We start from the raw sequence: 7,941 nt of genomic DNA, 5'->3' as shown, positions 1-7,941 counted from the left end.
ATATACTAACGTTAATTGTGCTCGACTGGATGAGGAATTGTATTACCTAACTATGTTTCGAATTAGACGATGATTCCGTCAAGGTAATTACAGACATAAGAGACATAAAGGCCCCTGGATTAGCAGCGCGCTAACAGCACGTAGAGTTAAACATCTATAGTGACAGTTTATGCAAAGGTAAGGTAACTAATAACTATTTACTAATGTAATGTAATACTAGTTAACAACGAATTTTTTAACTCTCTCTCTCTCACACACACACACACACACACACACACATACACACACACACACACACTCACACACACGTGCACACGCTCATACTATAACATGCATATTACTAAATTATTTTTATTGTTTTCAAAGATTGTACATTTTTTTTGTAATGGAAGAGCGGACCATCCTAACCCAAGTCTAGTACATGTGTCTGTGTGTCTTTGCTAGTACTTTACTAGGTTTTGGTTCTTAAGCAGTTGTAAATTAAGTATTGTATGAAATACAATCAACATTTTTATTACCTTTTAATTAATTTACTAGTGGGTAGCTCGCGAATCTTCGTGTCTGTACAAAAGATTTTTACACATTTCAACACCTATGACCAGATTTGTTTTGATTAAATTTCATTGTAAACTGACGACGTCTGTTCGCGCGTATGACATTTCATCGTTCTCTGCCCGGCCAATTCCATGTAAATATATAATTATATATAAATTTAATATATTAATCACAATTAAAAATCCTATTTAATTTTCTTCATATTTATAGCTATCGCTCTTCAAAATAAGACCATAACCCATTTTTTATATGCAGCGATAGTCTCATAATCACTATATAAAATTCATTCATGTACTAGTCTAGAATGTTAAAAGTCAATTAATGTTTCTAATATTTTTCGCTACAGTTTATTAATGTAAGCTCTCCTCACGCAAGTTCGATACGCGTTCAAGGATATTCCTCTTTTCCCATAAAATATGTATGACCATATATCTTTGTTAGGTGTTCTTTCCTCTATTCGGCTTACTTGATTTATCTCGTCCATATATTATATCAAACAGAGGTTTAAATATCATTTTATCGATAAGATTAACCTTTACGTAAATTGTGTGTTGAATTTGAAATGAAAGGTTCTACGTGTTGTGGTTTTATATTTATATATTAAGGTTATATAATATACTAGCTACGTGTCCTTGCTTTACACGGGTTCCAAATATAGGGATATGTAAAGTTATATATTGAAAAACAAATGTGTAAAGGAAAAGAAAAGTTTTTCCGGCTAGGAAAATTTGTGTTCTCAAGTTTTATATATTACATATATAAAGCTTCATCTTCAATTATTCTGTTTATAACTATTACAATAATATTATTTATTTATTTATGCATATATATTCACGATAATATTGCTCACTTTGATAAAATCAGTGATAATATTTGTATGTACACGTAACTCTTATCGTATCTTTTGTATTTTGATGTAGAAAATCTGATGAGTGGGTTGTCTTATACAGACGTGTTTGTACAAAGCCCTGCCATCGTGTATGTGTTTATAAGATTTTTTTAGGGGCGTGGTTAAAACGTCACTTATTTGTGAAACATGTGAAGCAATTACAAATTTTATTTATTTATTTTCACACTTTTATTTCAAAGATAATATTATACACCGAAAAGAACTTCGTTACTATCGAAGGCCCCAAGATACCCCGCTTGATTTATTAAAGAAAATTCGAATTTCAAATAAGTGTCAACCGTCTTTTCCAAATTCGAAAAATAAAAATAAACGTCAATGTAATTTTTTTTAATCTATTTTCCATTTGAACGAATTTCGAATATCACCCCCACAGTTGCTTCAAAACACGTTAATTACGAACCACTGAATTTACATCTTACTTTTTTTGGGTATAGCTATAAAACTTCATAATTAGTAAGTTTACAGTTAAAAAAGAATCGTCTAGAACTTTTCCGCTATTAAAAGGCTTCTGGATCATTCCAAGTTGTTAACGTACAAGTTTTAATGTCTTCAACGAAAATTCCCTTTTGTTGCGGTCACGGTCGGTCGGTCCCGGGAAAAACAAGTATACACATAATAAAAATGTTTGGGGATCTCCTACGAAAGTTTGAGAAGTGTTTGAGAAGAGATGTTTCTTAAAACATGGGATTAAGTGGGCACTTTAGAAATGCGTTTATGTATTTGTTTTTAAATCCGTATTAACTATTGTTAGGCGTTTTAACTGTGATTATTTTTGAGTACCTATACCATTCGTGTAAAAGTAAATATCTTGTAACAAAAATGATACTTTTAGTAATAGAAGAAAAATATTAAGTCATTTTGTGTTCCGGTTTGAAGGAGCCATTTTTACAACATCTTAGTTCCCAAGGTTGGTGGTGAATTGGTGATCCAAGGAGTGGTTATTATTTTTTCCAGAACCATTGTTAATGAGCGGTGGCACTTACTATCAGATAACTCAATTATCTATTCAACTATCTATACCTTATTTTTAATGTGATAGGTGGCAAATGATCAGGAGGCTCACCTGATGGAAAGTGACTACCACCGCCCATGGACATTAGCATTAACAGGGGAGTTGCAGGTGTGTTCTTGGTCTTTAAGGGAAGTGTAAGCTTTTTTCTTAAATGTTCTCAAGTCATATCAACTCGGAAAAATACCGGCGAAAGCTGGTTTCACAAAATGGTTACGAAGACAGAAAATGTTTTAAAAATCGTTTAGAATTTTCGGACATAAAGGTGGTGGGATTGTGTATAACTTCGAAGTGGCTATTGTGTCTATAGTTTGTATAGAATGGACCAGATATTGCTTTGATCAGATACTAGGATTTTTAATTCAACATAAATATTAAAGATTCTTATTTTACCCGTATAAATTAGGGACAGCTAATCTTAATAAATATTCATTATTTACAATTACACAAAAATGTATTAAACTATGCAAAATTTATAATCTTCTTACGTTAATACATCTCAGTGGTAACAAAAGTAATTATTTATATTTGCATATCCAACACGTAATCTTAATTTTACGGAAAGGCTTAAATTTTATCATGCCGAAGAAAATGGAGACAGTGTAACAATTTCAAAATTAATTAATTTTACATTTGATTATATTTTTTTGTTTAATTACTATTCTAGATTAAAAAAAAAACAAATTAAAATGCCGACTGTATAATTATATTGAATCACAGCATAATTATAAAGAGCCGAGATGGCTGAGTGGTTAGAATGAATGCATCCGAACCGATGATTGAGGGTTCAAAACCAGGTAATGCGCTTAAGAAAAACTTGCATGTGTCTTGTATAATTTGAATAGTAACTATGCCATATGTTTATTTACCAATTGTGTAAGTAATAAGCTCTCAAACATTCTCCTCAAAGGAGAGGAGGCTTTGGCCCAACAGGACCTTTACAGTGTGTTCCTTTTATCACATATTGTCACATCAAAGCGCAATACTTGATATTGCTGTATTCCCGTTTGAAGGATGATTGAATTCAAGGACAGGCTCAAGGAGCATAACATAACATTTAATACATATATTTGACTTTATCTGGCTTTTAATCCTCTTCCTTATTTAACGCGTTAATAATGAGAGTTATTGTTTACACGGGTTAAGATGAAAACTTTACGATGAAGTTATTCACGAAACCGCCAATTAAGCGCCGATACGAATTTGATGAGCATTTTATTTTACATGATTTATTTTATTAGAAATTGAATTTGTGGAAATTTAAAGATTTGATACGCATAATAATAATTATTATTATTCTATTTTCATTTATTATATAACGGTATTCGTGTTTACGAAAGTTCACGCACTGAACTTATCAAAACAACATATGCTGTGTCTACGAGCGGACAAATTATTTTCAGAAATCCAAATAAAAAAAAAGTTCAATCAAAGTAAAAAACCTCTGTTTTCCCATTTTTTGAATGAATTACAATCATTTATACAAGTTTTAAGTTCTTCAAAAAAAGTATAATATTTCGTTAAAATATTAGTGGAATATGTTCCAAATTCAATTATAAAGCTGAACTCGCGCGCAACAGATTAAGTATATGAATCTTGCCAACATCGATATTTCATTCTTACAGACCTAATAGATCAAAACTGATACTTGTTCTATATTATTTATGATGGGTTCTTTGTAAAATGCAATACTGTATTACTGGTTGATACATTGGCTCCAGCTTGTGTCGAAGATATGACGTGAAACAGAAAAGCCGAGACGGAAAATGCTAGAGTAGTAGTATGATTCGAAAATTCCTTTGAAATTTAATTTGAACAGATATAATTTGACTATATATTTCGATTGTAGTGATAATAAAATTTGATAAATATTTTAAAATAAGAACGATCATAGATTACATTACTCATTGTCTATAAAAATGTTGTCTATTTTCTCTAAGTAATAAATATTATTTTAAGACTGGCAACCTGTTGATGGTAACCAAATGGTTGATGGTAGTCTGTCACCTACCACATAAAAAGTCATGTTTTGTTTGAATTGAGAGATTTAGTATTATTAAAAAAACTCTATTTACAGAAATTTTCTCGAAGCTATTTAAGTTTAAATGTTTCTTTTCTTTTAATAAATTAATTCAAAGGCAAAAACGCTTGATGGAAATAAATTAGTGAAAACACATAATTACGTTTTGGTTAAAACTAAAACATCTGTTAACATCCGAATCAGACGCACGCGACTTAACAAATTGAATAATAGAAGTGGAACTGTAAAACATATTAATTAAAAAGCAATCATAAAAAAAGGTTTTACATCTAAAACGATTTGACACCTAAAATAATAACTAACACATTTCTTAATTTAGTGGAATATGTACATTGTTTTTTATTCAAGACAAAGTTATTATTGATATACTATGTACATTATATATTGATATAATAAATGTGAAAGTAACTCTATCTATCTGTCTGTCAGTCGCTCGCACTAACAAACCAACGAATCGAATTTGATGAAATTTTGTATGCAGTAAACTTGAACTCCACGAAAGGACTTAGGCTGCTTTTTTATCTAACACACAACAACCAACATATAAGAAGCGAGCGAAACCGCGGATGACTACTTGTATTATACATTTTAGCACTAAAGAGTTGAATTCTGATTACTAAATCCTTTTTAATCAATTCTATCTTTGGCTTCTTAATAGGCTATTTGACGATGCGAAAAATAAATTGTGAATTATTGTAATCAATGTATATTATGAGTTGAAAAATGGTTATTTACTAACGAATCTTGAAAATAATACTTAATTTATTCAAAAATCAATGAATAAAAATGCATTTTTTTCAAACGTTTGTCACGTGACACTAAACGCTCCTGATTGGCCGGGCTTATGATGAAGTCAGTCATAGTCACAGTCTTTTCTACTATATGTACCACAGATTAAAATACAGCAAAGTGACGACACCGACCCCATTGCAGCGCCATATTGTCCAAGTAGCATTTTTGCGCGTTATTTAAATATCGAATTTTTAATATGATATTTTTCGGCAAATATTACTGGGTTCCTTAACCTCTACTAAATAATATAAAATGGATTTTAATAACCAGTCAAATAGCCTATTCAATATTGTTGACCGTTGAAATACAAATCATATTTTGCCTTGGAATTAAGACTTGTCATTTAATTGGCGGCTTAGCGAGGAACTTTATCAGGTACTTCTCATGTCATCCTGTCATCGTAGAAACTCGCTCTCATTTTTATAAGGCGTCAAAATAAATATAACCTCAAAAAATAAACGGCTAAAAATAGTGTTTGCGTATTTCATACACGAAGTTGATGTTAATCTAATACAATTCCACGTCAACAAACTGTAAAGCATTAAATATAACGTAATGGAACGAGTCAAAAATAGTCGTGACGTTAAATCAGACTTTCATTAACATTTTTCTGTTGATCCAAAATATAAGCGAACACAATTCGAATTATATTGTAAACAATAACATATAAATTATATTATAATAAAACAAAAAAATGTTATTGATAAATCCTTGCCACTAAAACCAATAACAATTTATTTTAATATTGTATGAAATCGTATGTCGAAAAGAGAAAATGAGGCAAGTGCTGCCTGGAGGAGGCATAACCATTTTCCATACGTGTTTTTGCTAGTTCACTCTACAGTATCGTTCCAAAAACTCATAACTTTTTATTTGTTTTTTATGGAACAGGTTGGCGGACGAGCATGTGGGCAACCTGATGGTAAGTGATCACCAACACCCATAGAAAATGACGCTGTAAGAAATATTAACTATTCCTTACATCGTCAATGCACCACCAATCCTGGGAACTAAGATGCTAAGTCCCTTGTGCCTGTAGTTACACTGGCTCACTCATTATTGGCATATCTATTATGGATATATTATATAGGAGAAATGAGGAATATATTGTGAGAGACCTTCATTTTGAGCATTAATGTGGATGGATATAGAAGAAGGGGACGACCAATGAAACGATGGATGGATAGTGTTAAAGGTGTAGCGCCGACCCCAAATAAATTGGTATAAAGGCAGAAGGATGATATTTAACTCAATAATATTTGTTTTATAATGTTAATTATAAAATAAATCCAATTTAACAACATGACAATACCTCTTAAGACTTTCTGATGCGATGCTCACTTCAGCATTTGCATCGCTATAGTGTATTTTAATTAAAATTTCCTCAACGATCGTCTTAAAAGGCAAACGAGAATTGGCGCTGGCAAACTTCTCATTAAATTGTATTATTGAGAAACGAATAAAACAAATCGATTATTATTTTATTTTTGTCTCGATTTTATTCATTAATCAACTATTTAGTAAATTCATAGAATCACAGAAATTTCTTATTAATAATATAAATAAACAGTACTTTTTTCGAGATACTTAGGTAATTAAATGATTAAGTCAATTGTTTTAAATTAAAATTACTTAAAGTAAGCTAATTATAAAATCCCGATGTATAGTGATATCCTGTCCTCCTCTCGATAAGAATGCGTTGAGAGTTTAAATTTCCTCACGCTTTTCCAATGCTGGTTGCACATATTTTCCATAGACGTCAGAATTTTACTATTCTTTTTTTAAACATTTCAATCGTCGCGTACTAAAGGAGTTCCAAAAACAACGCGTTAGGTAACAAATCACAGGAAAAATAATTATAATGTTTATTTTGGTATCACCTAGTGTCAATTTCAAGTTTCTAGAACAGTTCCTTAAACGTATACTAAGTATCGCACAAGGCGATGCGGATAATTGATAATTTAATGTTTAAAGAGGTATTACAATGCCTTTCAGATAATAGTACTTAAGCGAATTGGTTACCAAAGTACGTTTGCTGCAAAATAAGTAAGAACAGCCTGTAAATGTCCCATTTCTGTGCTAAGACCTCATATCGTTTCTGAGAATCTAACACGAGTTAACGGATAATTACAATACATGTGGGTATCTTCTTGCCTAATTAAGCAATATATGAACAACGTAAAAATAAAATTTCTAGGTCTATAAAAATTGTAGATCGTAATTACAATTCCACGGCAAAAATATCTGATAGGCTTTCTATCATTATTCAAATATTAGAATTTTAAATGTATTACATTAAATAAGATGTATCACCCTGCTAAAAGTAATTAGTATAGTTTAATTGAACTAAAATTTAGAACACATACAATGTAATCGAAACGTAGGTAGGTTTAATGGAAAAAATTGCGTGGGAACAGCGACAAATACCAGGCTTTGGGCAGGAAACCTATTCTAAAATATACACATTGAATGGATCAAATAAACCAAATGTTTTGTTTAATGTATAACTTACACTACGCTTGTGGTGCCTTTGTGCTGCACCGCCTGGGTAGATAACCATTCATCAGAAATTCCTGTCCATAACAGCCATACCTATTATTGTTTGCGAACATTTGATGAAAATTCATATGAAAT

This window comes from Vanessa cardui, chromosome 22 (genome assembly GCF_905220365.1).
Source record: "Vanessa cardui chromosome 22, ilVanCard2.1, whole genome shotgun sequence".
NCBI classification, from domain to species: domain Eukaryota; kingdom Metazoa; phylum Arthropoda; class Insecta; order Lepidoptera; family Nymphalidae; genus Vanessa; species Vanessa cardui.
This window is presented reverse-complemented; position numbering follows the sequence as displayed.